At 48.8% G+C, this 9,231-nt stretch overlaps 1 pseudogene; it reads right to left on the minus strand.

Annotated features, from left to right (window-relative positions):
- Positions 1-957: 957 nt before the first annotated feature.
- Positions 958-8,676, minus strand: LOC117062818 (annotated as a pseudogene).
- Positions 8,677-9,231: the final 555 nt, after the last annotated feature.

The following is a 9,231-nucleotide window of genomic DNA, read 5'->3' on the forward strand; positions in this document are numbered from 1 at the left end:
GTATTGAGTTATAAGCGGGAGAAAATACAAATTAAACAATTTTTAACATCAAATGAGTTACCTCCAGGAGTTTAGCATCTTACAGACTGTGCTAGAGGCTCCTGCCACATGTCTAGCTTTTTAAAAAATTAATTAATTTATTCCTTTACACATAGCTGAAAGTAATGTTGCAGTACAGAAGTTATTTACAACTGTGCAGTAATGTGTTGCAAACTAAATTATCTAGAAGGCAGCAAAAGTACATTGTGAATGTATATAAAACTGTACAGCATTTATAGATACACTTTTTAAATGATTATTGGCTCTGTAGTGTTTCAAGTTATGTTCTCAGAAAGATAAACAAAATGCCCAAGATTAAAGGAAAAAAGATACAAACCATGTGGATTTGACTCCATTAGAAACACTATGGGGGTCCTGGTTCTGTGTCCCTCTGCCTGGGCAGGTGGCATGGCCAACGCCCTGCTCGGGACCAGGTCCTAAGCCCAGTCAGAGGCCATTGCAGCTCTGTGGAAACAGGACCATGGCTGGGATGGCACTCCTGCCCCTCCGACCTGGAGGTCACCGTTTGTGAGAGATGGACACCTTAATTTTATTTTCTTTAGTTGATCAGAATGGAGCAAAAAAATTTTTAAAATCCACTCCGTTCTCCACCTCCTGAAATACCTCTGCAGTTGGCTGGAGAAAAGGGCCCGAAGGTCACCGTTTTCAGACAGAAGCTGCCATGTGTACGCCCGGCACAAGGGAGCTTTGCCCCCGCCGCGGCAACTGGAGGACAAGAGACGTGTTTCACCTTCCCGACGTCTGGACCAGTCTGGAAGGGATGGAGACGTTTTGGCCTAGTGCAGTGTCTCTTGGGGTCTCTCCTCACCTGGGTGGACATGGCGCTCCCTCCTCGGCCCCTGGGGCTCAGCAGCAACCATGCAGCCCTCGCCTGCGTCCTGTGGTCCTCCCACGGTGTCACACCGGCAACAAAATAAAGTCGTCGTTGACGTCGACCATAGATAGGCACATAGAAGGAGGGCACCTCGTTCATGCACAGGGACTAGTGCCCAGCAGGGTCCAGCTTCTGCGCTTTCAGCTGCCACTCCATCCTCTGCACGGCGTTCAGGGCCGCAGCCTCGTGCTGCTGCTGCAGGAGGAGGCAGGTCTTCACGCGGTTGTACTTGTCGTCCAAGTTCTGGAGCCAGAAGATGAACTGGTGGGCGTTAAGCCGGTCGCACACTGACTTGTTCTCATCACCCTGGCTCTCTAGGGGTATGTTTTAAACCTCAGAGTCCAGCAGCATCGTGCCGGCGCTGAATAGCACTGCCTGGTTGGCGACGGTCCTGGCTGCCGGGCAATGAACCTGCAGAATCTCCTGCTCACAGGACACATCAGCTTCTCTCGATCCATGCTGTGCTGCAGACACAGCTTTCCCCGGACCGCCTCCTGCTGCCTGAACAGATCCTTCAGGGACTCCGCCAGCGAGGGAGGGGGTGCGATCAACGGGATGTGGAGCTTGCTGAGCGACTTGCTGTCCAGGAGATAGGATTCCGTGTAGGTGACGTATTCGGCGTGCCACTGGGGCGCCTGCGGTGAGATGCAGCGCAGAATCTTAAGCTTCTCCTGGATCTTCTTCCTGGTCTGCAGGAATTCGAAGTAGGGGTTGGCCCTGTCGCTGTGGTAGGGCTCGATGGCGTCCAGCTTGATGGCGTCCACGATAGTGGCTAGCGTCTGCTGGATCAGCTCCGGCGTCTGCTCCGTGGACTTCTTCAGTTGCTGGGTGGAGCGCTGGAAGCAGCGTTTGCCGGATGCTGGGCCTGGGCGAAGTCCTCCTCGGAGCCGCGGGCCTGGGGCACACTCCTTGGAGTGAGGTGTGTTCTACTTGCTCTGATTCACGAGCATCTGCCGGTTCCTGGTCATGTGCTGAGGGTTCTCCCCCACTCTGGGGACCTTTGGGGCTTCGGCCGTGGGTTTTGGTTCTGGTTCTGTGGCTTCTCGGTGGATGGTGCAGGGAGGGCCTTTGGCTGGGGCGGCAGGACTGGAGGCCTCAGTGTTGTCCTGGGGGCCAGCGTACTGTCCGCAGGCTGGGCTTGTGCCACAGTGTCCATGGGGGTCGGGGAGCGTTAGGGGCACAAAGGCATGCGGCGGGGGTTGGGGGCCTTCAGTCTTGGCCCCCTGGTCTCCGCTCCCCAGTGGGCACTGTTCAGGGGGAAAGGGTGTGGGCTCCATGCTGGAGTCCAGATCCCCAGAGGCCCTCTCTTCTGGCACTGCCTCTGCCTCTGTAGCTTCTAGAGCCACGTCCAGCTTTGGCTTCTCTGTGGGGAGCTGGGTGGAGGCCTGGTCGGGAGGCAGTGCTGGCTGCTCCTCAGCCACTAACGCAGAAAGATCCCTACCGTTTACGACCACAGGGGCCCCTGGAGAGACCTTTTCTGAAGGAGCAAGACTTTCTTATACAGGTTCTGTTTCAACATCTGGGACATCTTTAGTCTGCAAGGGAAGCTCTGGCAGTGAGAAGGACCGCAGGTCCAGGTCGTCTTCGGGGTTGGCGAAGGCCTCTGCCCAGGGCACCAGATCCACCTGGCCGAGGGTAGACAGGCTGTGGTTGTTGTCCAGGAAGCTCTTTTCCAGGGGTTCCAGAGCCTCCACCTGAGCCACAGCCTCAGGGGCCATGTCCAGCGGAGCTTCCGGAAGTGACTTGCAGTTGCTGAAGAAGGACTCCAGCCCGGAGGGAGGGGCGTAAGGAGCCGCCTCTGAGGTAGAGATGGAGGCAGGGATGGCTTCTGTCCAGTCTTTGACGTCCTCCAGTCCTGGCTCAGCGATGGGCAGAGTGTTCCAGGAGAGAGGCGGAAGTGGGGCGAGTATGGCACCTCTGAGGTGCTGAAGGGCCCTGGGGCAGCAGAGTGGAGGGAGTCCGCAGAGCAGAAATATTTCGGGGACTCGGGGAATCTTTGTGGAGACTTCAGCAGGAGGTCTGAGCCCACAGGCCAGCTGACAGGGTTTTCAGAGGCGCTCGCGATCAGACTAGAAGCAAGGGCCTGCTCAGCGGGGTGGGTCCACTCGACAGGCTCCTCTGTAATGATGGTGCTGACCCTCTTCCAGCGGCTCCAGGTAACTGGGCTCTGGGGGTATGATGGGGGCCATAGCCTGCTGGTCCTCTGTGGCGTCCAGGTGCCGGGAAATGGCCCCTTCAAGGGAAGGAACCAGCAGCTTATCTCTGGGGGAAGGGGAAGGTTTTGCTTGTAAACTTGAGAAGACGCCCTCTGTAGACGGGGTGACAGTGACAATGGCAGAGCGTCGACTTTGGGCGATGGGGGGTCATAGTCTGTGGAATATTATACTGAGGACAAGCAAGCAAATTTCTCCGTGGGAACCGGGGGCAGGGGCACCATATCTTTCATCTAGTGCGGCAGGGGAGAGTCATAGCTGGAGGCGGCAGGAACACTCTGCTTCCCGAAGAGCTTGTCTTCCACACTGAATTCATCCTAGGGAGTCCTCCTAATATCGACAGAAACCGACCAGTAAATGTTTGTGGAGACAGGCTTGGCAGGAGCCTGGCAGGCGTCTTCCGAAAGTCTACTTGATGCCACGGAGAACCTGTCAAAAAAGGAGGGGGACAGGCGCTGGAAGGGGCAGTGGGCACAGACTTGGAGTGCTGGGAGTCGGCGCAGTCGAACACAAGGTCCTTGTAGTCATCCGCTCTGCAGGAGGGGGTCCTGGGCGTGTGCATCACCTCCTCCTAGCTGGGGCAGGACAGCACCCACGTAGGGGTGGGGCTGCCAGTAGGTCGGCTCTGATCAGGCCTGGAAGATGCAGGCAGGACCTCTTTCATGTGAGGCCCTGCGAGCCAGTCTTTGGAGTCTGCACCTGATCCGGGGTATAGCTTATTTTTGGCAGCAGGTAGAATAGGAGTCAACTCCTTGAGATTTTTGTCTTTAAACGGAGGGTCCAGCCTAGGCGGTTTCTTGGCGGGAATGTCCAGACCCTTTTTCCACCCGTTGTCCACTGGCTTCCCCCTCTCCTTGAGGTTGGTGTCTCCGGACCGGTGCCTCAGCTTCTCCATCTGCTTCATCCTCTCCTTGTGCCCCTTGTGGCACTCCTCAATCTCCAGGTCCTTCTGGGAGAACATCCTCTCCAAGCTGGTCATCATCAGGTGGACCTCCCCCAGGAGTTTCTCCCTGGGCCTGGCCTCTTTCTTGCCTGGGTCTTTGAACTGCGATACTTTATCATCCCCCGTTGCTCATCTTCATAGAGTCGCCGTTTTCTTTCTCTGCACTGTCCTTGAATTTCTCCTTCAGTTTGGCCTCCCTGAGACTTGGGTCCTTCTCTCTGGACTTGTCTTTGAGCAGGCAGGGAGGGCTGTCCTTGTCCCTGGCAGTGGGCTCCTCCGTCCCTGTGGTGCCGCAGAAACCAGTCTGCATGCCTGTTTTGGTGCCTCTTCTTCTCCTCTGTCAGTTTCTCCCTGTGTTTCTGTCTTATTCTTCTCTTTTAGGATGTTGATGGTACTAGATCCATAAGGCTTTAGTTCCTTTTCCATTTTCTTGGACGGTTCTCTCTCCTAATCACTTTTATCTTTCTTTTCGGTAGAAAATAACTCAATGGTTTTATCTAGCCCATCTTCTATGTCAGCTTTCATGTAAGAAACTCCATAAGCAACCACCTCAGAAAGTCCTTTTCATATTGGCCGCAGTCCTTCCAAGCCCTCCTTGTAACATCTGCCCTTCTCTTTCTTCTCAGCCTTTTCTTTCTTGGCTCTCTCTCTCAGTAGTGGCTCTTCTTGTATGAGGATGAAGATGAGTAGTGTCTGTGCCTCTCCTTCTCTTTCAGGTTCTCCGGGAGGCAGGTGCTCTCCCTGGCCTCCTCCTATGCAGGCGGCTGCTTGAGGGAGACCTCCAGGAAGGCAGTCAGCCCTGGTTCCTGCTCTCAGTGCGTGAGGAGGTCAGAGGAGACCTCACTGATTTTATCATTGGAGTCTTCTCTGTACTCATGGAGAGCTTCTTCTTCTAACTTTTCAATCAGGCTTTTTTCCATGTCTGCACTTCTCAAGGATGTCCTCTCCTTGGAATGTTCTTTATCTGACTTCTCTTTGTGTTTGCTTTTAGCCCTGTCTTCAACAGAGTGTTTCTTTTCAGCCTTCTCCGGGAGCTTCTGTTTATTTTTCTTATCTTGGGTGAAGTTCACTGAAGCTCTTTCCTTCCTGTCCTTATACTTTTCTGGTACTCTTTGTCCTTCTTCTCCTTGTGCTTTTCAAGGACTTTCCCTTTTTTATCTCTCACCCCATCAGCAGCCCCTCTCTCCTTTCTCTTGGCTTTGGGGTCCTTGTCCTTTTGCCTCTCAGGGTGCTGCTCCTCAGAAGAGGACTTCCTGTGTCTGTCAGAGGCCTGGGCCTCCTGCTCTTCCTCCTTCTCCTGGAGGCCATCCACCCTCCGCAAGTCGCTGACCTCTCCGATCTTGAACCCACTGCCTGTGTAGTCGTCTTTGTCATCCTCACTCTCTTCTGTGAATACATCTGCGATGTACCAGCCTTTCTCCTTGCCTTTCTTGTCATTTTTGTTTTGTTTCATTTTTTCAGAGAAGTCTTCTGAGATAATCCCTGGGAAAGTCTTCTCCTTTTTCTCTTTCCCTTGGTCAAGAAACGCTTTCCTTTCTTTGTCTTTGCCATGTGTGTCTTTATGTTTTTTCCTTGGCATCTTGGTATTTTTTTCTCTTTAAAACATTTATCAAATTCTTTGTCCTTCTGACATTTTTCAAGGATAGATTTCTTACTTTTGTCCTTCTTACTGGACTTTTATTTGTATTTTTCTGGTTTTGTCTTCTCCTTCCTTTCCTTATCAAGGCTGTCCTTCTTCTCTTGTGCTGGGTGGTGTGGTTCCCACGGCTCCAGACCCTTCCCAAAGTCGCAGTCAGACTTCTTCTTGAAGACCATGTGGCAACCACACTCCTTCAGGGCAACCACACTCCTTCAGCTCTTCCAGGTGTGCAGTGTGCCTCCTCTGACTTGGCCCTGCTGTCCCCGCGCTCCTTGGAGCTCTGGAGAGTGTCCTTTCTGTCCCGCCCGGCCTCTGCGGACTTTCTCTCCTCTTCTTGTGGTTTTCCGAGAGGTAACTGGGGACACTTGACGCTTTTCAGTCTGGTCTTTTCTCAAAGAGTTTTTATCCAAATAGTCCCTGTCCTTTCGGAAGATGGGCTCTCTATAGTCTTGTTTTTTCCAGGCCCTGCTGTCCTGCTTACTCTCCTGGCTGTCCTCTTTCACTGTTTCCAAGATCAGCCTGGCCACAGAGTCATTCTTCAATCCCTGTAGTCTGTCACTGCAGAGTCCTAGCTGTCCCCCACTTTGAAATCAAAGAATGAATCGGATAAGTCAAAAAACCACCGATTTTGCTGATTGTCAGAAAGGCTAAATTTGGTGCCTTCATTCTCCAGAAACTGATTTTTATTAAAATATTCATCAAAAGCAGAATCTTCCCTATAAACTTTTTCTTTAGTTTTTCTTTATCTTCTTTAAGAGTCTCCTTCTCTTTTGAAATTTTGTCCTTTTTTTTTTTTTTTTTTTTCAGACAGAGTCTCACTCTGTCGCCCAGGCTGGAGTGCAGTGGCACAATCTCGGTTCACTGCAAGCTCCGCCTACAGGGTTCACGCCATTCTCCTGCCTCAGCCTCCCAAAGAGCTGGGACTACAGGCGCTTGCTACCACGCACGCCTAATTTTTGTTTTGTATTTTTAAGTAGAGATGAGGTTTCACCGTGTTAGCCAGGATGGTCTCTATCTCCTGACTTCATGATCCACCCACCTAGGCCTCCCAAAGTGCTGAGATTACAGGCGTGAGTCACCATGCCCGGCCTGTGCTCTTTTAAATCATTCTTTTTCTCTAATTTTTAGGGCTGGTGTTTTGACTTCTTCTTTCTCTACTCTTTATACAGTCTCAGTTTTTGTTCTTTTGAAGACTTTTCATTCAGAGATTTCTCCTTTTCTGTTTTATTCTAACAGTCTTTCTCTTCTCGGAAAGATCTGCCGATGTCTTTGTTCATGTCTTTGATTCTCTTCAGTGATTTTTCATCTTTGGAGACCTTATGATCTCATCTTTACGGAGCCATTCTTTCTCTTCTGATTTCATTTTGCTAAGTTTCTCTTCTTTTTTAAAGTGGTCTCCATCTTGCTTTAACACTTTTATTTTCAGTAGAAATATCATTCTCTAAAAGTATAGCCTTATCTGACTTTTGCTTGTAGTCCTTTTATTCATATGTAAAACTTGTCAATTTCAGCTCTTGGCTGATAGAACACTGTCCCTTCTCCTTGTTTTTGTGTTTTTGTTTTGTTTCATGTTTTTTGACAACTTTCCCCTTCTTGTCCATCTTGAGGATGGCGCCTCTGTGCTGCAGAGGAAAGGGCTTCTCTTCTCCGACAGGGAGCCCTGCAGCCTGCCCAGCTTCCTGTGCTCCTGCTTCTTCCTCACTGGCTTCAGCAATTCCACACTGGAGCCCTCAGAGGAGTAATCAGACTCGCTTGTCAGTCTCTTCCATGTGGAGTCTGATAAAGAATTGACCTCTGACCAAGCCGGGAGAGAAATGGTTTTCCAGTTGTCTGTCTGCCAGTGCTTGGTGTGCTGGTCTGTGTGGTTGGGGTTCTGCTTCTGGGTGGCAGAGTCCCCTTGAGATGAGGTGGAGGAAGCGGACAAGGAGATGAACAGGGAGGGGTCCTTCAGCACCAGCGGGGACCCCTTGAGGCAGCTGGAGCTCCCCAAGGAGTCCCTGTCATCCTCCCCACTCTCTGAGGACTCACTCTCCAACTCTGAGGAACAGAACTTGTCGATCCATTTTCCAAAGTGAACCTCTCTGCCTTTTGTTTCTTTCTTTCACTTCTTTTTCATTGTGTTTTATTTTTCCTTCTGCTGCTTGGCATTAGAAGCCTCTTGTGTCTTACTACCAGGCAATATCATATGTGCCGAGAGTCTCAGCTTCTCTCCTGTCCCCATGGTGACACTCACATCCTCCTTATCTGATGTGTCTGACAGGATATGATGGGATGCTTTCTTTCGTGCAATAGTGTTATTTTCAGTGTAACTTTTAACCTCCATTTTGGGTATAGAGATAAAACTATTGGATTTTGTTTTGTTTCTTTTCTGTAATACTTTTTCAACAGGTGCACCTTTCTCTTCTATTTCAGAGACTATTCTTTTCCTTTCTCTTCTATTTCAGAGACTGTCTATTTCTTTCTCTTCTATTCAGAGCACCTTTCTCTTCTATTTCAGTGACTCATAGATATATGGTAAAAAATAAAAAATAATGTCTTAGATGGCTTCTTCTACTCTTTCAACAACCTTCTTTCTAATTATGGCTACTTACCACTTCTCTGCTTTCATGAATATCTAACTTGTGTTCAATAACCACAAAGTATCAATATCAGCTAATACCTATTCTACATCTTGCAAATAAATAGTGGGATTTTATATACTACTTTAGGCCAGTGTGAAAAGAATCTTACATGTTTCACTTATATTACTAAGTTCTAATCACTTTTGAACTTACCAGTTTCCCTAAAGAGAATACAAGCTTCCAGATAGCACCACCAACAAAAAGTCAATTTTATATGTCTACCTTCTTGTAATAGAGTGAATTATTGTTTCCAATTCATCAGTTCCATGTAGTAGTTATTTATATACTCATCTTCATACCATTGTCATGACTTCCTTTACCTCCATTGACTTGGTGCTTGGCCATAATCACTTGCTTTGATGAACATAATGCTAATGGACAAGATATGAGTGAACACTTGAAATGAGCATGTATGATTGACTTTGTGCTCTTCTCTTCCATCTTTTTCCATTGGCAGGGTCACCTTGCGCTTCCTCTGATCCAAGGATAATGAGTAACACTTAGAGCAGACCTAGAACAACCTCAGAGATTGGGGCCAAACACAGCTGAGCCTAGCCTAGATGGCTAAACCTGAGATGATGTGAAGACATCTATGATACAGATATAAATGCTTATTTTTGTATACAACTGAGATTTTCTGGTGGTTTATTTTGTAGCATTATGTTTAACTCTCTATATTTATTACAGTGTTTACAATGTAGTAGGTATCTCAACATTTGTTTAAAATGAACAGAATGACCTTTATTTATTTATTTATTTATTTTTTTCAGAGTTGTCAGCATTAAATGTAATACAGGCATACAATTTTTTATACGCAGGTTTACTAGTCAATCAAGTTTATATTATCTTTACTAGATACTTAAGATTAAAAAACTATAAAT

Source organism: Trachypithecus francoisi, unplaced genomic scaffold (genome assembly GCF_009764315.1).
Source record: "Trachypithecus francoisi isolate TF-2019V2 unplaced genomic scaffold, Tfra_2.0 Lachesis_group17, whole genome shotgun sequence".
Classification (NCBI taxonomy): domain Eukaryota; kingdom Metazoa; phylum Chordata; class Mammalia; order Primates; family Cercopithecidae; genus Trachypithecus; species Trachypithecus francoisi.